At 45.3% G+C, this 24,950-nt stretch overlaps 1 long non-coding RNA gene across 1 annotated transcript in view; it reads right to left on the reverse strand.

Annotated features, from left to right (window-relative positions):
• Positions 1 to 3,150: 3,150 nt before the first annotated feature.
• Positions 3,151 to 24,950, reverse strand: part of LOC148148491 (uncharacterized) — a 108,533-nt gene continuing 86,733 nt past the window's right edge. Inside the window, exon 4 of the long non-coding RNA XR_015758735.1 lies at positions 3,151 to 3,666. This is a non-coding gene — a long non-coding RNA (uncharacterized LOC148148491). The remainder of the gene's footprint in view (positions 3,667 to 24,950) is intronic.

Here is a 24,950-nt window from a genome sequence, read left to right on the forward strand (position 1 = left end):
GATGTACACTGCTGTAGGTCTGGAGTCACATCTAGGCCAGGCCAGGCCAGGTAAGGATGGCAGTTTCCTTCCCTAAAGGATATTAGTGAACCAGACAGGTTTTTCCAGCAATCAACAACAGATTCATGGTCATCATTAGATTCTTAATTCCAAATTTCTATCACACTCAAATTCCACCATCTGTCATAGCAGGATTTGAACCTGGGTCTCTAGACCATTACCTGGGTCTCTGGATTAACAGTCTACTGATAATAGCACTAGAGCATCGCTAGAAGCTAGTTATTGTTTATAACTGAATAGCTTAATATTATCTGAGATACGAAGTGCGTGTAATAGTAATATTTGTTTATATCAGGACCAGTGATAAATGATCATTGCATCCTTGAATCCCACATTACTGAAGTCTAGTTCTTAACGTTACAGGAACTGGCATAAGTGTTGGCGCTTCACGTACAAATACCTTGCTGGAGGCAAAAGCCCATATTACAGTGGCAGGAACATCCTCTCCTCCAGGTCAGGGTACTGACAGTGGGTCAAACCTGATCTGTGAAATTAAACCCAAGTCTGTCCAAGAATGAACTGACCCCAAGCTGATCATTGGCATGAAGTAACCATTGAAGGGGTTAAGGCAAGTTGGCTGTTTGGGTTCATGCTGCTGCCTTCTGAAATATGGAGTACATCAGTCAAATCCCAGAGGAATCTCATATGTTTCAATCAGGTCCTTCTTCTAATTAATTACAAGCCCAACTTAGTCAATCTCTTCTCATAAGGCAATCCCTGCATATCTGGTTTCAGCTGTGTGAACCTTCTCTGGCCTGCCTCCATTGCCAGTGTATCTTTCCATAGATAAGGAGCTCAAAATTGTGCACAGTAATCCAGCTGTGATAGAGCGATGTGTGTGCATGTTGTTATTCATTCAGTGAGTCTTAATTTGTGAGGAGGCATAACTTTTACATGCATGTTGCAGTCTGGAAAGTAATTGGAAAGGTTCCAACATTTTTCCCATCACATGATTAACAGGATGGTTCAGAGATCAATGAGCAAAAAAAAAGGGAGAATTGAGGAGAGTTTTGTTTTCGTACAGAAGGACCAGGGATCTGGGACTCACTGCCTGAAAGGGTAGAAAAGGAAGAAACAGGAGGTATAGGCAATGGCCTACTGCTGTTATCACTGGACTATTAATCCAGAGACCCCGGTAACGTTCTGGGGACTCAGGCTCAAATCCTGTCATGGCAGAATTTGAGTGTGTAAAAAATTTGGAATTAAGAATCTAATGATGACCATCAATCCGTTGTCGATTGCTGGAAAAACCTACCTGGTTCATTAATATCCTTTAATGGAAGGAAACTGCCATCCTCACCTGGTCTGGCCTACATGTGACTCCAGACCCGCAGCAATGTGGTTGGCTCTTAACTGTCCTCTGGACAATAATTGCTGGCCTAGCTGGTGATGCCCTTAATCCGTGAATGAATTTTCAAAAATCTCATCACATCTGAATGTGGACTTGAAGTGCTCTGTAACCTATAAATTTATGGAGCAAGACCTTGAAATTAGAACAAAATTATTTTTTAGCTGACATGGACAACAATGACTCCACCTCCACCTATCGTTTACTCCTTCTCACACTCTATCTTTAATACATATAGCTACAATCCCAGTTGTAATCAGTTCTGAAGAAAGGTCACTGGACCTGAAATACTAACTGTGTTTCCTCTCCACAGATACTGCCAGACCTACTAAGTTTTTCCAGCAATTTTTGTTCTGATTTCTGGCCAACAATGAGTGGAGTGGCCACAAATGTTCTTTGTTTTTACACAATATTTTGTAGAACCAAAGGTTCTGTGATATCAACCACAAGACTCTGCTCCAATGGTGCAACTCTCTGTCGCACAGGGGAGGTGGTGGCACTGTGATCAAATTATCACATGCACACTCACACAGTACAGTGCAGTGTCTAAGCTCACTTCACCAAACGATATTCCACTTGTGCTAAACGTTATCATATTACATTCCAAAAAGCCACTTCCATTGTTTCTGATATTCAAAGATGATTCATTTCAATTTTTTGAACTGAACAGAATCTATTTCACAAACACCTGAATGTCAGAAGATTTCAATGGAGCGCTTATATTGATTATTATTTTAAAAAACACAATTTATATCTGCAGACTCTTTGTAGAGGTCAGTTGTGTCAAAGCCCATTATATTAACATGAGAAACATAACTTTACAGCAGAACAGGCAAAATAGACTCTATGGCCCCTCAACCCTGTTCCACCATTCACTGTGGTTGTGGTAAATCTTCCACCTCAACTTCATTCCTTACCTTATTCCTTAATTTCTTTATTTCCTGTCTGCAGGATACTCTGTAGTTCCTCAGTTAGTTCGGTTTTCATTGAAGGGGGATAGAAGGAAGAAGAGGAAAGTAGAGAGCAGGCATGGAGGAAGAGAGAGGAGAGGATAAGCAAGGAGAGAAGAGATGATAAGGAAGAGAAAAAGGGAAGGTGAGGAAGAGAGGAGAGAGGGTAGAGGACACTGCGTTTTAATAGCATTTTATCGTTTAATGCCAATTTTTTGTTCATGGCTACATTTCTATTGATGACACACTGCAATCTGTGATTCCGAGAGAATGTAATTCTCCAAGAAGATCAACCCTGGGTCTAACCTTGTAATTAAATCTAATTGGCAGCCTTATGGTGAGAAAACTGGGGTATGGAACAAATTTGGACAGCTTTCTCAAAGGGCTGACACAGATACAATGGAGTGAATGGTCTGTTTCTGTGCTGTAACACTCTACAACAAAAGGAATGTCACTATGATCAGAGACTTCAACATCTTTAGGCCAGTAAATGAAATCTGAGGCACAGATCAACCATGACGTTGCTTTTGGAATGGATCCAAGGGACTGATTGACCTGCCTCTATTCCAATATCTTGTAATTCTGGGTTGACAGAATGAACAAAATTCAGAATAGAACAAATAAATTGCTGAAGCTAACTTCAGCAGCGTCTAATAATACCTCTGCCTAATTCACCAATTCCTCTGCTAACTGGATTGTTTCAGGTCACCCCAGCTTTTCTGGCCTGCAATGATTAGACGATGCTAATTATCAGACTCAACAAATAGGAGGCATCAATACAGGCGAAACAAGAAATGAACGTACACACAAATGGAAGATCGATAAGATACAAATGGATCAAGCTATTATATCAATTTCTATATCGATACAAAGAATAAGGAATTGCTGTAACATCAGGTTCAAAGCATGGACTGGACTACAAATGGATGATGTCAGAGAACTCAAAACACAGAATATTTTAATGTTTGTGGACAAAGCAACCTTCAGTTTTACTTGCAAGTTGCAGGCAGTAGAGACTGAGTTCTGACATGTCTCTGGAGGAGCTCCCTGATGTATGGCCACACTCTGTCCTTGTGGAGCTTCATATTGTTCCAGTTTCCTTCCTTCCTCGTCCCAGTGGAGATTTATTCCAGACCTCCAGTTTTGTTTTGATTTGCAGTGTAAGATGTAAACTTTCAAATTTCACTGTACTAACTCGAGTTCTCTCAGGTGTGTCTGCATTCAACTTGTGTGTTGGTTTGGTTGGTTCTTTCTTGTTCTTGTGTCATTTACCTGAGTTTGTTCTTTGCTTCTTGTTTTAAGAGATTTCTGTTTGGGTGAAAAAATAGAAGAGATTTTACTTCGCCACCCTTATCCACTTGCCAAAAAAATGTTCTCCTCTCCTTGCCGGAGGTTAAATGAATGTTTTTGGAGAAACGTAAAGTAGGGTAAAGTCGTTATAGTCCCAAAGAACCAGTGGACTCCTCTCTCATTAGAGAAGGCGACTGGTGGTGATTTAACCCGAGGGCCACCATGCCTCAGGTGGGGGAAAGGTTGAGAAGGAGCAGCCTTCATGGTAACCTAGGTAGGAACATAGAAGATACCAAATAGCTGCTTCCAGTCCATACCAGTCGAGGAAAGTTAAAGAAACAAGCTAAGATCAATGTGTACCAGAAATTGGCCTTTGCTGAGGGTTTTGTGCTAAGTCCTGACCGGGGCAGGTTCTCTGTCCATCTCTCCTCCTCCTTCCACCTATCATCACACCATCCAAGTGTCCGAAGTGGTGGGACAAGAACTCCCAATACTGGAAGTTGCCATATCCTCTGATGCAGTGGAGCCCAATGGAGGCCATGCGAAACAATGAGATAAGCTGCACTGAGTTAAAGATGAGCTTGCTTACATCCACCAGGGGGCATCAGTCTAAGGATAGGGCCTGTCTCCATGATCATTAGCTTCAAAGGGGACTGTTGGGTTGGTTTGGGTGGTGGGATGGGGATGTCCTCTACTGGTTAACACAAAACTCAGGAACGAAATCTACCCCAGCAAACTGGAATAGATTACCTCAGGGGAACCACAGGGGCAAGTAGGTGAAAATTGTTGGGGATATGCAGCAATGTAGATTGAGGTTAAAATCCGATCAGCCACGATCTTACTGAATGGTGGGGTGGATTCAAAGGGCTTAGTTTTTAACCTATTCAATTTCCTATTTATAGGAAGCTCTACCTCTGTTGCATGTTCTCGTGGCATCATTGCTAAATGGAACTCATGGACAAAATCTTAACAGTGTTTTGTGGAATACAGCCACACTTTTTTAATAGTCAGTATTCCATCTCACTTTTGGTACAGTCCTGTCGCCTCTATCCAACCACAATAAAATACTTGATTGATCATTTGAAGGCAAAAGTTACTTCGACAAGCATATGAACAAGGAACGAGAGAAGGCCATTTCCCTGAATGGGGGCAGCTCCAACAACACTCAACAAGCTTGACATCATCCAGGACAAAGCAGCCCGCTTGATTGGCACCACATCCACAAGTATCCACTTCCTAAACCACCGATGCTCAGTAGTAGAAGTGTGTATTATCTACAAGATGCACTGCAGACATTCACCACAAGTCTTTGGACAGCACCTTCTAAACCCATGACCACTTCCAACCAAAAGGAGAAGGGCAGCAGATCAAGGAAACACCGTCACTTACAGGTTCCTCTCCAAGCCACTCACCATCCTGACTTGGAAGTGAATCACTATTGCTGGGTGAAAATCCTGATATTTCCTCCTGAACAGCATTGTGGGTCAACCTACAGCACATGGACTGCAGTGGTTCAAGAAGGCAGCTCACCACCACCTTCTTAAGGATAACTAGGCATGGGCAATAAATGCTGGTCAGCCAGTGTGAGAAACAAAGCTCACGTGTCAATAAATTTCAGTCTGAGTCAAATTCTGAAGCAGCGAATTTTATTGAAACGTTCTTGCAAGACGGCTGTCTAACAGGTAGGCACCCCCGATCTGAGGGTTACATTCTGAATTATGCAGTTCAGCTGCATCTCTCGGTCCTCCCCTTTTACCCCACTGGTTACTTTTGCTGTAGCGCGTAGCCTATCACAAGCTCTAGCTTCACTCTGCCTCTGTTTACTTCTCCCACTACTCTAAGCCTGTCGCCCCTTACTCTTATTTATCTTATTCCTTATATGTGACTATCCTGGCGTAGGTTGCTGTCTTCATGCGATCATCCTGCCAAACTAAATTCTTTCCATTGGCCACATCCCTCCTGCGACTGATACACTATTCTCCTGTGACTGGTACACCCTGATCCATGGTTGCTCTGCCCTATTAGTCATAGATAATTCTACCTGTTTCGCTTCTCACTGTTTAGTATTTGCATGCACAGCCCAATTTTATCATGCAAGCTTTTGCAGAAGCAACACCTCGAACATAGACATAGAACATAGAACAATACAGCACAGAACAGGCCCTTCGGCCCACGATGTTGTGCCGAACATTTGTCCTAGCTTAAGCACCTATCCATGTACCTATCCAATTGCCGCTTAAATGTCACCAATGACTCTGACTCTGCCACTCCCACAGGCAGCGCATTCCATGCCCCCACCACTCTCTGGGTAAAGAACCTACCCCTGACATCCCCCCTATACCTTCCACCCTTCACCTTAAATTTATGTCCCCTTTGAACACTCTGTTGTACCCGGGGAAAAAGTTTCTGACTGTCTACTCTATCTATTCTTCTGATCATTTTATAAACCTCTATCAAGTCACCCCTCATCCTTCGCCGTTCCAATGAGAAAAGGCCTAGCACTCTCAACCTATCCTCGTACGACCTATTCTCCATTCCAGGCAACATCCTGGTAAATCTTCTCTGCAACATCTCCAAAGCTTCCACATCTTTCCTAAAGTGAGGCGACCAGAACTGCACACAGTACTCCAAATGTGGCCTAACCAAGGTCCTGTACAGCTGCAACATCACTTTACGACTCTTGAATTCAATCCCTCTGCTAATGAACGCTAATATACCATAGGCCTTCTTACAAGCTCTATCCACCTGAGTGGCAGCTTTCAAAGATCTATAAACATAGACCCCAAGATCCCTCTGCTCCTCCACCTTACTAAGAACCCTACCGTTAACCCTGTATTCCGCATTCTTATTTGTCTTTCTAAAATGGACAACCTCACACTTGACAGGGTTGAACTCCATCTGCCACTCCTCAGCCCAGCTCTGCATCATATCTAAGTCCCTTTGCAGCCGACAACAGCCCTCCTCACTATCCACAACTCCACCAATCTTCGTATCATCTGCAAATTTACTGACCAACCCTTCGACTCCCTCTTCCAAGTCATTAATAAAAATTACAAACAGCGGAGGACCCAGAACTGATCCCTGCGGAACTCCACTTGTAACTGGGCTCCAAGCTGAATATTTACCGTCTACCACCACTCTCTGACTTCGACCGGTTAGCCAGTTTTCTATCCAACTGGCCAAATTTCCCTCTATCCCATGCCTCCTGACTTTCCGCATGAGCCTACTGCATGCCTTGGGGTTATCCTTGATCCTTGAACACCTGTTCCCTTATTCTGCACAATTTTAACCCTATACCTTACAATCCCCCCCCCTTTTCTTTTTGGGTAATAATTGTTGTCTTCTGCATTTGTCTCATACGTTGCCTTTCAGTTTGCTAGCATCATCCCTGAGACTTCATTTATCTTGGATAATTCCTTAAGGTCACCCATCCCCTCATTGTTCAAGAGATTGAGTCCCTCTGCCTGATTACCTTTTAGAGGCATTTGGTTTGCCAAGGCCGTCTCAATTAGCCACTGGGTTAACCCCCATACACAAGGTATGATACAACAGCCAATTGCTGTCAGTACCCCTGCTACCACTATCAGGGAGGTGAGGATGGAGACTACCACGCCTTTCCACTTCCCAAACCATGACTTCAGCCATCCTGTGAGTGATTGTCCACTCCTGAATTCTCAGCCAGTTCTTCCGCCAAGTTGGTCAATCCTTGCAAGGCACGAGAGATTGACCCGTCAGGTGCTGTATTATTTGGAATAAAAGTACAACTGCTCCCTCCTAACATCACGAATACATCCCCTTTTTCAGCTAAAATCATATCTAAAGCCATTCTGTTTTCCCAGGCCATTCTACTGGTTGCATTAAGCTGTTCTGCTATGCTTTTGACTGCGTCCCCAGTGTAATTGATTAATCTTTGCTGATTATAGAAAATATAGTTTATCCAGTTCACATTCTTGTTGACCGTTACCCACCAGAATAGAGCCGATTCAAAACCTGCTGCAATCTGGTTGCGAGCCTTGTACTCATCTGATACCCCTCTAGGAACTCCTACAGAGTCTAGATATATCTGATCATCAAACAAAGTACCCAATAGTGATCTCATACTTTGTCCCCCTTTCTTTACTATCTCTTTCTTTTCAAATGCCAGGGTGAACGGAACTGGCAATTGTACAATCGCACACAATCTGGAGGTAGGGTGGGTCTCAATATTTTCTCTCTGCAGTACCACCACAGATCCACTCGGGGAATCCTTAATGCTGAGTAGTTCCCTCCCTTTTTCATCACGTACTCAATCTCGGTACATGCTTTCAGCTCCCCCAAATATCTGGACCGATTTGTTCTTCGCCTGTTTACACACGATGTGTGATTTCCAACCATGGCAGAAACATGGTGGGGGGGGGGGGGGTCTTTAAGCCTTCCTTCTTTAAAGGAGGGAACATTAATAGAAGGGGCATACAGTCTTTATTACTCCATGCAGTCTCATCCTGATACAGGGCTATCATATATGTCATGCCCCTCCTGTCTCGCTTCCACCCGAGTGGAAAGGGCACTACTTGGGCCATTGGTCTCCCAGAGGCACATGTATAACAATTGCTTTTATTCAGACTTTTCACAGTGTACTTTACCCATTCAGCCCAGGCATTTGTATCCCCATATCCTGTCTCTCCTTCAATGGTCTGCTTTAAGTCCTTTAGCTCTACAATTTTTATCACTTTAGGGTCAGAGTAAGGGACTCTATTATTCCTTTCCCTTACTCGGGTTCTGTCTTGCACCTGTATTTTAAAACTACATCCCAGGAAATCCTTCCCATCTGTTTTCATCTCTATTCTGAATGTTTGGTTTAACTGGACCTGATAGGTTTCTCCCCCTAAAACTGTTCATACCATGAGGTTTCCTTTATTGTTAAATATTTTGGATTACACTCTTTATCGGGACAGTCAAGAGCTGGCCGGAAGTGGGCTCGGTGTACTGTAACAAGTGGATTGATCAAGAGATCACCTTTGACGTCGTCCTGTCTCCACCATTCTTTACATTTTTTTATCCCAAAGATATTCCTTACACTTCTCTCTCCGGGACACTTTCCTCCCGTTAGTCCTGCCCCATGCCCCCCTTTCGGGACCTTTTTCACAGAACCTAAGATGCATCTCTGAGTTACTGTATTGCCTTTGATTTCTTACATCTCCACAATCCACCAGGCTGCAGGTATCTGTTTCTATAACTTGTGTATCTGTACTTTTTGGAACCGTTATCACTAAGTAAGATGACCACACCATGGCCTGACAGAATCCTAAGACTAGAAAAGCTAATATAGTGTACATAAACATTCTTCCCATTCTACAGTGGTAGTGAAGCACCAAGCATTCAATACTGCAGAAACTATCCCGCGCTCGCGCCGATACTGTATAATCAGTTATTTAAAAGTCTTTTTGGCTTAAGTTTAAGTGGTTCTTCTGTCGATTCGGTTGTCCAGACTTCTCTCTCAACTGGAGATTCCACTGGCCCTTTAATCCGGGTGTAGTGAGTCCAGCCTTTCTCTGCCATTCTTATCGCTGTTTCAGTAGTTAGGAGCGCTTGGTATGGCCCCTCCCAGTCTGGTTGCAATTTGGTCTCAGTCCATGATTTGACTAGGACACAATCTCCCGGTTGAATCGGATGGACGGTGAATTCAAGGGGTGGAGTCTGTGCCAACAAACTCTGTTTCCTGAGGAAAGACAAAGAGGAGGACAAGCCCAGTATATACTTCTTTAAGAACAGATCTTTAGTCTCCAGGGTTGCAGATCCCCTTTCGTTCCCAGATAGGGCAGGCCAAGCAATATCTCATAAGGGCACAGTCCCATATCTTTCCTTGGGGCCGTTCGCACTCGCAAAACGGCTATAGGTAAACATTTAGTCCAAGGGAGTTTGGTTTCTACTACTAATTTAGATAACTGCTTCTTGAGTGTCTGGTTCATTCTCTCAACCTTTCCTGATGAAGGGGGTGCCAAGGGGTGTGGAACTCCCAGGGGACTCCTAACCCCTTCATTACTCCCTGGAGTACCCTGGAAGTGAAATGAGTTCCCTCATCTGAATTTATGCATTCCACTATCCCGTATTTGGGAATTATGTGTTCAAGTATTATCTTGAACACCCCACTTGCAGTGGCAGTGACTAAAGGGTACGCCTCCACCCATCCAGATAGGTGATCAGCCATTACCAGCATATACCTCAGTCTTCCCACTCGGGGTAATTCGGTATAATCTGCCTGAATGCTCCGAAATGGTCTTAGCCCAGGTTCTCTCCCTCCTGGGACTTGTTTCCTTAACACCTTCTTGTTTACTTATTTGCATGTTACACATCACTCACATCTCTGTTTGGCTCTCGTACTGCATCCATATTTCCTTAAGACTAAATCACACACTGCTTGCAATCCCCAGTGACTCCCCTGATGTAAGACAGCCATAATTTCTCGCATCATCATTTTATTCAACATTCCCCTCCCATCGGGTTACCTCCAGCGCCCATATGCTGTCCTTGCAGCCCCTAAATCTTTTAGTTCCTTTTCCTCCTTTGCAGTAAACAATGGGGCACCCTGAAGATCCGGAACTGTAGGTATTAGGGAGTATATCACTGCTCCTGGTGGATTTAGGGCTGCTTCTTTAGCTACCTCATTGGCCAGATTATTTCCTCTTACTTCCGGTTCATTCCCCTTCTGATGTCCATTTATATGAACTACTGCTATTTCTCTCGGGAGTAACAGGGATTCCAGCACTTGTTTTATCAATTGCTCATGTGCTAGTTCTTTTCCTCTGCAATTTATCAGTCCTCTTTCTTGCCAAATTTTTCCGAAGGTGTGTACCACTCCAAATGCATATTTGGCGTCTGTGTACACCATTCCTTCCTTGTCTTCTAATGTTCTGAGGGCTCTTTCTAGGGCATAGAGTTCACAAGTTTGGGCTGACCAGCCATTAGGCAGTCTTTCAGCCTCAATAACACTTCCCTCCATCCCGTCTACTACAGCATATCCATTGTGTCTTTTATCCTCAATCACCCGTGAGGACCCGTCGATAAACAACCGAGCTCCCACATGCAATGGGACGTCTCTTAAGTCCATCCGCACTTTAGTCTGATATTCAATAATATGAAGGCAGTCGTGTTCTGGATTACCAGGGGCTTCCCCTCTCCCCCACCACAGAAATGCAGCTGAATTTAAGCCACTGTCTGTGACTAACACAAGGTCATTCTGCTCTATTAAGATTGTCTCATATTTCAAGATCCCAGAGTCTGTGAGCCATCATCCTGCTTTCTGGTTTAATATGGTCTGTACCTGGTGTGGGGTGCTGACTATTAAGGCTCCCCCAAAAGTAAGTTTCCAACTCTCCTCTACCAATAAGGCTGTTGCTGCCACTCTGGCCAGTAATGTAGCTTTCCATTCTTTAATTAACAATGAATTAATGCAATCATGTTTTAAATTAACCATGAATCAATATGACAGGTTATTGAGAATGTGTGAAGGAATCCTGCCAATTAATATTGATTCAGGCCAACACAATTGATTTATTATAAATATTAATTATTATCTGTAATTCAGGGTGGAAATGCAACAAGTGACTAAAACATTTTAAAAACTGTAATTGCGCAGTTCTGTTTGTTTACCAGTCACTTGTGACTTCTCATTCTGTTTCTGTAATTGTTTTGCTCAAGCACATTCATTTTTAAGAACCTCAACAGATTTCATAGCACCATTTGCAGTTAATTCAATCCCCAATTTGGTGGCAGTATCTTGCCATGAGCGCAAAACTGATTCTTCGTGCCTCTCATCACAAAACTGTCACCATGGTCCAATTAACTTTTTCGTTCCCGCTCCCATGTTACGTTGCCAGATCAATTGCTGAGCCGATTTAACCAATTGAACAGCTTTAGGGCCACCTAATGGCCATTCTTCATCACCCAATGTTTTGTTTAGACCTTGATCTTTTTTTCAGAAATATTGCAATATTTCTTGCTCCCTATAGCTTCAAATACCAGGAGCTTCTTGCTCCCTGTAACCTCAAATACCAATTTATCAATTTATGCTTGTCTAACCTTAAAGCCTGTTCCTAACTATACATTTTGGAATCTTACTTGTAAGTATATATTTATATATTATAAATTCATTTATTCAGTACTAAATATTTAAAATATAAAATGCATACAGTTCCCAACTTTGAAATTCACTATAATTACCTGGCTTTAGTCCCTTAACTTAAATCCAAAATTAGTTTTCTTAAGTAGTCCTGACCAGTCATTGCTCAATTACAATGCTATAGGTCGTGAAATAACCGGAGCTGCCTTAAAAGGTACGTCTACATTCAAGTTAAAAAAAAACTATTAAAGCATGAATAATGGCCAATCCAAGGTCACCGATATTAACCATAGGATTTTTTAAAAATCATTTATTACAATCTAATATTGAACTGAAACTTCAACTGTCATTGAGGGCGTGGACATGCTGAATCAAGCTACGGCTGGCGCATTATAATCACCAATGAAACACATCAGTCTTAAAATTAAGTGAAAACAAATGAGTCTGAAACACAAAAAAAAGGTTATAATGTTGTTTTCCTCCGTATTAAGCTCATTTGAAATCACTTTTATGTAAGGATAAAAGAGATTAGTTAGAAACTGATAGTAAGGCAGTCATGACCTGTAAAAAGAACAGAAGTTAACATTTTATTTCATAATTACTGTAAAATCCTTAACCGTAAAAGAATTCATGTTAAATTTCCATAATAGAAATCAGATTCAAAACAGTCTGGATCTCAAGCTCCAGGGAACAAAGCACAAACATTGAATCCCCAACAAACAAATGTGCATTCAAACCGAATCACAAAGGGTTAAACTTTCTATTAGCTGTACAGCTCTTTCTCTCTCTCTCTCTCTCTCTCACTCACACACACACACACACACAGACACACACACAGACACACAGACACAGACACATACACACACACAGACACATACACACACACATACACACATACACACACACACACACACACACACACACACACACACACATACCATATCTCACAAGACACTTTCTGAGCTTCCCGCAACAACTCCTCTAGAGGCTTCTCGCTCCACCCCTCTATCTTTTGAATCTTTTTCTGGATGTCTGGCCATGATTTAGTTACGAAGTGTATCCTCAGTAGCCCTTCAGCTACCAGCCCTTCCGACACGAAGCATAATCTGATTCCTCCTGACTGAAAGGCTGTTTTCCGTTGACATATAAATTCAAATATTTAAAACACAGTCTTCGTCCGACCCGTACTTTGGCCAGAAGACGGCGGGACGAAGAATGGATTCCTTAGCCCATACAAAGCAACAATATTTAATCAGCTTTTTTCCTGTCTTTTTCCCTTGTACAAGTATTATTTTTCCAATTCCACATCATCCTGCCCAACGGACTTTCTGGAGGTATGTTGTCAGGGACCCAGCCTCCATTTCCATTTCCTTTTTTGTCCTGGAGGCTTTTCCTTTACCCTCAGCACAGCCCACATTGAATTCCTTATTAACTACTAGAACTCAATCCCAGCCACCAAGGCAGTACTTAAAAAAAAATCTCTTTTCTTTCCTTGGTCCGTGCATGGAGTTGCCTGACTGCAGTTGTGCCTACCATAAACGATGGGGACTCAAACCCCACAAACCTCTTTACTGGTTCAGAATGACTTTCTTAGGATTCTGATCAGTCAATCAGGAGGGGCACCTGCCACTGAGAAACACGGGACCGTTCTAAAAGGGAACAGGATGCGTCTTCCTAACCGTCGATGGTGCCTACTCCACCAATGATGACAGGATCCTGGACAAGCCCCCAATTGTGAGAAACAAAGCTTATGCATCAATAAATTTCAGTCCGAGTCAAATTCTGAAGCAGCGAATTTTATTGAAACGTTCTTGCAAGACGGCTGCCTAACAGGTAGGCACCCCCGATCTGAGGGTTACATTCTGAATTATGCAGTTCAGCTGCATCTCTCGGTCCTCCCCTTTTACCCCACTGGTTACTTTTGCTGTAGCGCGTAGCCTTTCACAAGCTCTAGCTTCACTCCGCCTCCGTTTACTTCTCCCACTACTCTAAGCCTGTCGCCCCTTACTCTTATTTATCTTATTCCTTATATGTGACTATCCTGGCATAGTTTGCTGTCTTTGTGGCGATCATCCTACTGTTGGGGAGATTTCACTGGGGTGTTTAATGTAGGGCTAGGGAGGGTGACACTAGTTCTGCAACAGACACTTCTAGTTCCAGCCCTGAAATGGTTAACAACAGCCAAGCGAGCTGCTGCTGGAAACTGCATGACTACCTGGCTGGAGCTTGTAAGGGATATGCACAATGTTAATTAAATCTTGGAGCCTGTAAATACCAGCCAGTATCAATTGCCCCATCGAAACTCGGGATTAATAAAGAAACCGATCGGAATCTGTAACTGTTAGACAAGTGTGAATTGCTCTATCGGAACCTGTAACTGTTAAGTGTGAATGGCTCTATTTAAGTCTAAAGTTGATCAGTGTAATTGTCAATTTAGTTAAACTGAAACTATTGAAAATGGCTAGCCTGTCAGATGCATAGTAATTCCTTGAAACAATGAACTATTGAATACGGGATCGGAACCACTCCCGGGGATGGCTGAGCCATTGTCAAGCACAGCAGGAGCTGGACAGGCACTTTGATGCGGCCAATAGGAGGATGGATCCCCAGCGCGCGCAGATGAATGGACCAATGGGGAAGGCGAACTGACCGGGGACTCCAGGCAGCGCGAAGTATAATTGTGTCAAGTTTGAATGAGAAGGGAGAACGCCTTCTCCAACGAATGCATGCTTGTAGATTCGTTGTACCAGTTAAGATTCTGTGAATAAACGGCTGTCTGCGTCTAACCATAGTTGCCAGTGTGAGTCTCTCCTTCCGAAAGAACACGCAAAGACGGGACCCCGCGGGTCCGTCTTAACACTACCAAACTAAATTCTTTCCGTTGGCCACATCCCTCCTGCGACTGATACACTATTCTCCTGCAACTGGTACACTCTGATCCACGGTTACTCTGCCCTATTAGTCATGGATAATTCTATCTGTTTTCGCTTCTCACTGTTTAGTATTTGCATGCGCAGCCCAATTTTATCATGCAAGCTTTTGCAGAAGCAACGCCTGTTCCCTTATTCTGCACAATTTTAACCCTATACCTTACAGCCAGCAACACCCTTGTCCCACGAACGAATAAGTTAAAAACTAAGCCCTTTGAATCTGCACCACCATTCAATAAGATCATGGCTGATCGGATTTTAACCTCAATCTACATTCCTGCATAACCCCAACAATTTTCACCTACTTGACCCTGTGGTACCCCCAAGATAATGTATTCCAAAAAATAACGAATTACTTTTTGCTTTCCAGATCTAACTCTGCTTGGACCTATTGAAACTATTGAAAATGGCTAGCCATTTTCTGCTATCGTTTTTCTGCTATCTCCTGCCAATTCATGTATCATCTATTGAGTTTTGTATGGTCAAGCCTCACTGAGGCAGCACACTGGAAATCAAACCCAATATCTAAGGAGTTGTGGCAAAAACTAATGACTTTATCGAAATATGCAAAATCGCATATTAATTTGATGAATGGACAGGACACAATACTTAACAGTAATGACTACTTGTTACAAATAAAAAGATTTTCACCACAGGTCAACACCTATAAACTGCTGATATATAACTCTGCTAGTTAAACTCTAACACACTTCTGAAAATCCCAAGAAAAATATGCAGATAAACAAAGATAGCTAAATAAAAATTGGTCTTTTGGGTGGAGCTGGAAATGTGTTGCTGGAAAAGCGCAGCAGGTCAGGCAGCATCCAGGGAACAGGAGAATCAACGTTTCGGGCATAAGCCCTTCTTCAGGAATGAGGAAAGTTTGTCCAGCAGGCTAAGATAAAAGGTGGGGAGGAGGGACTTGGGGGAGGGGCGTCGGAAATGTGATAGGTGGAAAGAGGTCAAGGTGAGGGTGATAGGTCAGACTGGGGTGGGGGCGGAGAGGTCGGGAAGAAGATTGCAGGTTAGGAAGGCGGTGCTGAATTCGATGGATTTGACTGAGGCAGGGTGGGGGGAGGGGAAATGAGGAAACTGGTGAAATCCGAGTTCATCCCTTGTGGTTGGAGGGTTCCTAGGCGGAAGATGAGGCGTTCTTCCTCCAACCGTCGTTTTGTTGTGGTCTGACGATGGAGGAGTCCAAAGACCTGCATATCCTTGGTGGAGTGGGAGGGGGAATTGAAATGTTGAGCCACAGGGTGGTTGGGTTGGTTGGTCCAGGTGTCCCAGAGGTGTTCTCTGAAACGCTCCGCAAGTAGCCGGCCTGTCTCCCCAATATAGAGGAGGCCACATCGGGTGCAGAGGATGCAATAGATGATGTGTGTGGAGGTGCAGGTGAATCTGTGGCGGATATGGAAGTTTCCTTTGGGGCCTTGGAGGGTGGTGAGGGGGGAGGTGTGGGCGCAAGTCTTGCACCTCGTGCGGTTGCAGGGGAAGGTGCCGGGAGTGGAGGTTGGGTTGGTGAGGGGTGTGGATCTGACGAGGGAGTCACGGAGGGAGTGGTCTTTACGGAATGCTGATAGGGGAGGGGAGGGAAATATATCGTTGGTGGTGGGGTCCGTTTGGAGGTAGCGGAAATGACGGCGGATGATGCGCTGTACATGGAGATTGGTGGGGTGGTAGGTGAGGACCAGTGGGGTTCTGTCCTGGTGGCGGTTGGAGGGGCGGGGCTCAAGGACGGAGGAGCGGGAAGTGGAAGAGATGCGGTAGAGGGCATCGTCGACCACGTCGGGGGGGAAATTGCGGACCTTGAAGAAGGAGGCCATCTGGGTTGTGCGTTTTTGGAACTGGTCCTCCTGGGAGCAGATGCGGCGGAGTCGAAGGAATTGGGAGAATGGGATGGCGTTTTTACAGGGGGCAGGATGGGAGGAGGTGTAGTCCAGGTAGCTGTGGGAGTCGGTCGGTTTGTAGTAGATGTCCGTGTTGATTCGGTCGCCTGAGATAGAAATAGAAAGGTCGAGGAAGGGGAGGGAGGAATCTGAGACTGTCCAGGTGAATTTGAGGTCGGGGTGGAAGGTGTTGGTGAAGTGGATGAACTGTTCAACCTCCTCGTGGGACCACGAGGCGGTGCCGATACAGTCATCGATGTAGCGGAGGAAAAGGTGGTGGTGGGGCCAGTGTAGTTGCGGAAGATGGATTGTTCCACATATCCTACGAAGAGGCAGGCATAGCTGGGGCCCATGCGGGTGCCCATGGCTACTCCTTTCGTTTGGAGGAAGTGGGAGGATTGGAAAGAGAAGTTGTTCAGGGTGAGGACCAGTTCAGTCAGTCGAAGGAGGGTGTCGGTGGAAGGGTACTGGGTGGTTCGGCGGGAAAGAAAGAAGCGGAGGGCTTTGAGTCCTTCGTGATGGGGGATGGAGGTGTACAGGGACTGGATGTCCATGGTGAAAATAAGGCGTTGGGGACCGGGGAAGCGAAAATCATGGAGCAGGTGGAGGGCATGGGTGGTGTCCCGAACGTAGGTGGGGAGTTCTTGGACTAAGGGGGACAGGACGGTGTCAAGGTATGCGGAGATGAGTTCGGTGGGGCAGGAGCAGGCGGAGACAATGGGTCGGCCGGGGCAGTCAGGTTTGTGGATTTTGGGCAGGAGGTAGAAGCGGGAGGTGCGGGGTTGTGGGACTATGAGGTTGGAGGCGGTGGATGGGAGGTCCCCTGAGGTGATGAGGTTATGGATGGTCTGGGAGATGATGGTTTGGTGGTGGGGGGTGGGGTCATGGTCAAGGGGGCAGAAGGAGGAGGTATGTGCGAGCTGGCGTTTGGCCTCAGCGGTGTAGAGGTCGGTGCGCCAAACTACTACCGCGCCTCCCTTGTCTGCTGGTTTGATAATGAGGTTGGGGTTGCAGCGGAGTGAGTGGAGGGCTGGGCGTTCCGAGGGTGAGAGGTTGGAGTGGGTGAGAGGGGTGGGGGAGTTCAGGTGGCGGTTAATATCGCGGCGGCAGTTGGCTATGAAGAGGTCGAGGGCAGATAGGAGGCCAGCATGGGGTGTCCAGGTGGATGGGGTGTGTTGGAGGCGGGAGAAGGGGTCGTCAGAGGGTGGGCGAGAGTCTTGGTTAAAGAAGTAGGCGCGGAGGCGAAGGCGGCGGAAGAATTGTTCGATGTCACGCCGCATGTTAAACTCATTAATCCGAGAGTATAGGGGAATGAAGGTGAGGCCTCTGCTGAGGACTGATCTTTCATCCTCAGAGAGGGGTAGGTCTGGAGGGATAGTGAAAACACGGCAGGGCTGGGAGCTAGGACCTGGTGTGGGGCTGGAGCTGGGTGTGGGGGCGGGGTTAGGTCTGGGGGCGGGGACGGGGATCGGCGTGGGGGCGGGGTTGGGCGTGGTGATGGCGATCGGCGAAGGGGCGGGGTTAGACGTGGTGACAGAAATAGGTGTGGGGGCGGGGTTAGGCATGCAGTCGGAGATCGGCGAAGGGGCGGGGTTGGGCGTGGTGACGGAACTCGCCGGGGGGGGCAGGGTTAGGCGTGGAGATCGGCGTGGGGGCGGAGACACATGCGGCATTGTGGGCGTGTAGGTTAGTGACGTCAGTGGGGGCGGAAGTGGCTGCGGCGACCGCAGAGACAGAGTTATTCCCCATAGCCGCGGAGGTCGCGAATCTGCCGGCGATTGTCTTCATGGCGATCGTGGAGGCGGTTGTTTGGGCGGCGATCACGGAGGCTGCGAGGTCGGTGGGGGCGGAAGTGACGTCATCATCGTCGGCGGCGGCAGCTATTGCTTTTGGGTGGAGGCAAAAGAAACTGGGAAGCAGTTTAAAAGGAGTCCTCAGGACTCAGTGGAGTGTTTCCCAAGTTCTTTATTTCATTACTTGTTTCCTGCAGGTTTTGAAGAGGTGGTTGGAAGGGGGGGGGGGGTCGCACTTCTTCACAGAAGGCACAGAATGACTGGAACACAAATTGTACAGTCTCTACCTTATTGGTTAAAACCAACAACTTACAGCAACTTGCAGAAAATAAACTAGCTAGCTTCAGGCTTTAGGTATGGATGAGAAGAGAGACACTCATCTACTTTTTCAACAGTCTGAATGATTCTGCCACAAACATTCACATCCATAAGCTTTCAGCTAGGCAGCAGCCAATCAAATTGTTGTGGTCAAGCTAATATCCTTTGGCATTGACGCCTGGTCACATCTCCACAAGCCCATCAACAATTGGTTTCCAACTGAATAACACTTTTTCATACACCCAGATGTCAATCCATCTTCAAACAACTTCCCATCACTGCTTTAAAAAAGTAGCAGTGTAAACATTATTTACAATGAGTCTCACTAACTTGCCTTCAATTCTTTCCTTAACCCTTTGTCATAAAAGAGTTCTTTTTCTATTTCAGTTCACAATCTCAAATAAAGTATAATAAAAAGATTTATGTAATAGATTTACATAGGAAGGTCAAAAGGGAAAAGATAGGTTGACCAATTAGTCTGCCAGCCTTGTTTCCATAGCCTCTGATGTTGCTTTCTCTCAAATAGCTTTCTAATTCATTCTTAAATGTTAACATGAGCTCTGCCTCAATGACAAACTCTGGTTCACCAACCTCATAATCTTTTATGTTAATAACATTTCCCTGTTTCGAATATTCTTCAAAAGTGAGACATGTTGATGGAGCTTTTTTCTTGAAGTCATCAGGAGAAACACAAGAATGCCAAACTTCAAACAGACAATCCCAACAATTTGTACAAATCTGATCAGTTATTTGCCATTAGTGCTGTAGGTCCTGACATATCCTATGTCCTTAAGTTATGTCTGACACTAAACTGTATCTGGATTAGTGGTGCTGGAAGAGCACAGCAGTTCAGGCAGCATCCAAGGAGCTTTGAAATCGACGTTTCGGGCAAAAGCCCTTCATCAGGAATAAAGGCAGAGAGCCTGGAGCATGGTGAGATAAGCTAGGGGAGGGTGGGGGTGGGGAGAAAGTAGCATAGAGTACAATGGGTGAGTGGGGGAGGGGATGAAGGTGATAGGTCAGGGAGGAGAGGGTGGAGTGGATAGGTGGAAAAGGAGATAGGCAGGTAGGACAAGTCCGGACAAGTCATGGGGACAGTGCTGAGCTGGAGGTTTGGAACTAGGGTGAGGTGGGGGAAGGGGAAATGAGGAAACTGTTGAAGTCCATATTGATGCCCTGGGGTTGAAGTGTTCCGAGGCGGAAGATGAGGCGTTCTTCCTCCAGGCGTCTGGTGGTGAGGGAGCGGCGGTGAAGGAGGCCCAGGACCTCCATGTCCTCAGCAGAGTGGGAGGGGGAGTTGAAATGTTGGGCCACAGGGCACTGTGGTTGATTGCATCTGTGAATTGCGGGCTCATCGCCCAAAACAATCTAATTATTCCTTGTAATTTGGTTCAATCTTCCTCCTGTTTCAAATGAAGCTGCCAGCTTGCACTTCCAAATCAGTTATGAAAATGATTAAATAAGTAGGACCCTCCTCGCTGATTGTCTCCATCCAGAATATTGACTCATTCAAATCGACTTGCTGAATCCTATTATCCAGCTATTATTCCGTCCGCTCCAGTTGCTCTGATATGAATGAACATACCACCAATTATTCCATGTCTCCACAAATGCTCCACAACTTTGTACATGATAATAAGACCAGAAAGCTCAGCAGTTGAAATAGACCATTCAGCCCATCGAGTCTGTTCCATCATTCAATGAGACTATGGTTGATCTGATAACGCTAAACTCCACTTCCCTGCTGTTTCCCTTAACCCTAGATTCCCTTACTGGCTAAAAATCTGATGTGCAGATGCCGGTGTTGGACTGGGGTGGACAAAGTCAGAAGTGACACAACACCAGGTTACAATCCAACAAGTTTGTTTGAAATCAGCAGCTTTTGGAGCGCTGCTCCTTCATCAGGTGAAGTGCAGGGAAGTACCCAGGCACAAGATTTATACAAGAGAGATAATGGTAAGATAATTGCAGGTAATTAAGAGTGTAAAAAGATAAATACAAATAGTAAGTGGAGCATCAACAGGTGAGATAATAAGTCTCTGCAGGTGGTCAAAAGTGTAAGATGGTATGCCTGAACTGTCAACAGCTGAATAGTAAGTGAAGGGGATGACTTATGATCCAATTAATAATCACAAAAAAATCAAAAATAAGGTGGTGTTAGGGACAAATCAAATGGCTGGAATAACATGATAGGTAAAAGAATTGCATGCCAAGGGTCTAACCAAAGTAGCAAGTAATCCAAAACTAATTAAGGTAGATAGCAAGTTATCAAGGTGATGGTTATCAAAACAGGAGAGTAAGGAATATTTTGCACCGGACAGTGTGGTGGGGTTACATGTATCGATACATGAACCCAAGATCAGGGTCGGGGCTGTCTTCATGGGTACGGAACTTGGCTATTGGTTCTGCTCCGTGATTCTGTGTTGTGTATCTCGAAGACTTCCTTGGAGGACACTTACTTGAAGATCAGAGCCTGAATGTCCTTGGCCATTGACTGGGAGGGAACACTCCTGTCTGGTGATAGTTGTGCGGTGTTCATTAAAAATCTATTTATGTCAATCTTGAACATACTTATTAATCCAGGCTCAACATACCTCCGTGGTAAAGAATTCCAGAGTGTCACTACTTTGAGAGAAGAAGTTTCTCTTCATCTCTATCCTAACTGGGCAGCCCCTTACTCTGAGATTATGTCCTCTGGTCCCCGTCTCTCTCACGTAATAATTCATTCTATAATCTTCCTGCTATTGATATGAAATTAAATTTGCCTTTAAATGTCCAGATTTTGCCAGTAAAGGTGGTATTTTTGATTTCATCCAGCATCTGACCTATGCTATTCCCTTTCTAACAATATCAGAAGAATTCTGACTGATGTTTCTGCCAGCATGCTTTTCAATTCTGTACGAGTCCTTGGGTGAATCCTTTCCAATTGAATTGCTTCACATCAGTCTTAGAAAACTCAGTGGTACTGTTAACATCCTAATCTGCACCATTTTAGAATATCCACTTTTTTGTTTCTGACTTTGTATTGTACTTTTCTCTTGTAAATATTTTCCTTGGAGCATCACGGGTTGAGGGGTGACCTTACAGAAGTTTATAAAATTATGAAGGACATGGCTTAGTGAATAATCAAGGTCTTTGAGGAGAAAGTGAGGTCTGCGGATGCTGGAGATCAGAACTGTGGTCGATGATGCCCTCCACCGCATCTCTTCCACTTCCCGCTCCTCCGCCCTTGAGCCCCGCCCCTCCAACCGCCACCAGGACAGAACCCCACTGGTCCTCACCTACCACCCCATCAATCTCCATGTACAGCGCATCATCCGCCGTCATTTCCGCCACCTCCAAACGGACCCCACCACCAAGGATATATTTCCCTCCCCTCCCCTATCAGCATTCCGTAAAGACCACTCCCTCCGTGACTCCCTCATCAGATCCACACCCCCCACCAGCCCAACCTCCACTCCCGGCACCTTCCCCTGCAACCGCAGGAGGTGCAAGACTTGCGCCCACACCTCCCCCCTCACCTCCCTCCAAGGCCCCAAAGGAAACTTCCAAATCCGCCACAGATTCACCTGCACCTCCACACACATCATCTATTGCATCCTCTGCACCTGATGTGGCCTCCTCTATATTGGGGAGACAGGCCGGCTACTTGCGGAGCGTTTCAGAGAACACCTCTGGGACACCCGGACCAACCAACCCAACCACCCTGTGGCTCAACATTTCAATTCCCCCTCCCACTCCACCAAGGATATGCAGGTCTTTGGACTCCTCCATCGTCAGACCACAACAAAACGACGGTTGGAGGAAGAACGCCTCATCTTCCGCCTAGGAATCCTCCAACCACAAGGGATGAACTCGGATTTCACCAGTTTCCTCATTTCCCCTCCCCCCACCTTGTCTCAGTCAAATCCATCGAATTCAGCACCGCCTTCCTAACCTGCAATCTTCTTCCCGACCTCTCCGCCCCCACCCCAGTCTGACCTATCACCCTCACCTTGACCTCTTTCCACCTATCACATTTCCGACGCCCCTCCCCCAAGTCCCTCCTCCCTACTTTTTATCTTAGCCTGCTGGACAAACTTTCCTCATTCCTGAAGAAGGGCTTATGCCCGAAACGTCGATTCTCCTGTTCCCTGGATGCTGCCTGACCTGCTGCGCTTTTCCAGCAACACATTTTCAGTCAAGGTCTTTGCCCCAGAGTAGGGGAGTCCAAAACTAGAGGGCATATATTTAAGGTGAGAGGGGAAAGATTTACAAGGGACTGAAAGGACAACTTAAAATGTCTGGATGGGTATATGAAGGATACGGGCCATTTGGAACTAGATTCAGTTAACCTATCTGGTCAGCAAGGACGGGTTGGACCGAAGGGTCTTTTTTTCCATGCTGTACATCTCTTTGACCCTATGCCTCCAAATATCATCACACCTGGCTCAATGGATGGCACTCTTGAGTCAGAAGTCATGCGTTCGTGATTCCACTCCATGGAGGTGAGTGCTGAGGAAGTGTCTCGGGACCCGAAACATAGTGCATACAGTTCTGGTCACCGCATTAGAAAACAGATGTGGAAGCTTTGGAAAGGGTTCAGAGGAGATTTACTAGGATGTTGCCTGGTACAGAGGGAAGGTCTATTGAGGAAAGGCTGAGGGACTTGAGGCTGTTTTCATTGGACTGAAGAAGGTTGAGAGGTGACTTAATTGAGACATATAAGGTAATCAGAGGGTTAGATAGGTCGGACAGTGGGAGTATTTTTCCTCGGATGGTGATGGTAGCACAAGAGGATATAGCTTTAAATTGAAGGGTGATAGATGTCAGAGGTAGTTTCTTTATTCAGAGAGTAGTAGGGGTGTGGAATACACTGCCTGCAACAGTAGTAGGCTCGCGAACTTTAATGGTATTTAAATGGTCATTGGATAAACATATGGATGAGAATGGAATAATGTAAGATAGATAGAGTTCAGACTGGTTCCACAGATCAGCGCAACATCGAGGGCCGAAGGGCCTGTACTGTGCTGTAATGTTCTATGTTAACTCCGATTTCTCTGCACAAATGCTGCCAAACCTGCTGAGCTTTTCCAGCAATTTCTGTTTCTGTGTTTGATTTCCAGTATCTGCAGTTCTTTGATTTTGTTTTGTTTAGATGAGTACAAAATTTCATTTGATTCAAACTGAGGGAGTGCTGCACTGTCACAGGGACCAACTTCTGTATGAAATATTAAACTCAAAGTCCCCATCCTCCTCCTTGAGGATGTTTTTTTCTCCCTAGTGTCCGAGCTAGTATCAATCCTTCAATGAATGCCTTAAAATACATTACCTTGTCATTACCATTTAGTTACCTATGAGAGTTTGCTGTGCCAAAAGTTCTGCTACATTACGACAGTGACCCTACTCGAAGGGTTTAATTGTCTATAAGACATTTTGGAATTCAATTGGCTGTGAAAGTTCTAATTCTGGATTCTCTTAAAGTTCAGTTGGCAGCTCGGAAGGCAAATGAAATGTTGGCATTCATTTCGAGACGACCAGAATACAAGAGCAGAGAGGTAATGCTGAGGCTGCATAAAGCTCCGTTCAGACCGCATTTGGAATTTTGTGAGACATTTTAGGCTCTGTATCTGAGGAAGGATATATTGGCATGAGAGGTGATCCAGAGGAGGTTTGGTAATAAAAGTGAACAGGTCGCAGTACTGCACTCTGCCCAGTAGAAGGCACTACAGCCCATGAGTCTCCACCACTATAATCCATGAATCATCCTTGGGATGAAGGACTTGATATATGAGGAACAGTTGGGGACTCTGGCTCTGAACTCAATGGAGTTTAGAAGGATGAGAGTTAAGGTTTGGATTGAAACTTACAGAATACTAAGAAGTTAGGTGAGAATGCACATGGAGAAGGTGTTTCCACCAGTAGGAGAGACTCAGACCCAAAGGCACAGTCTCAGAATGAATGGACACCCCTTTGGAACTGAGACCAGGAGGAATTTCTTCAGCCAGAGGGTGGTGAATCTGTGGAACTTATTGCCACAGAAGGCTATCGAGGCCACATCATTGAGTGTCTTTAAGACAGAGATAGAGAGGTTCTTGCTTACTAAGGGGAGAAAGCGGGAGAATGGGGGAGAGAAACATATCAACCATGATCAAATGGCGGAGCAGGCTCGATGGGCTCCCATATCTAATAGACTAAAGGTGCCAGTTCTACTCTTCTTTCAAAAAAGTCACTGCAAGCCCATGGATGCCAGCCACACTCACACTGAATCCAACACAGGCATGATGGATCGAAGGGC

Source organism: Chiloscyllium plagiosum, unplaced genomic scaffold (assembly GCF_037043375.1).
Source record: "Chiloscyllium plagiosum isolate Xiang-an unplaced genomic scaffold, Cpla_swu_hap1 HiC_scaffold_12, whole genome shotgun sequence".
In the NCBI taxonomy this organism is placed as follows: domain Eukaryota; kingdom Metazoa; phylum Chordata; class Chondrichthyes; order Orectolobiformes; family Hemiscylliidae; genus Chiloscyllium; species Chiloscyllium plagiosum.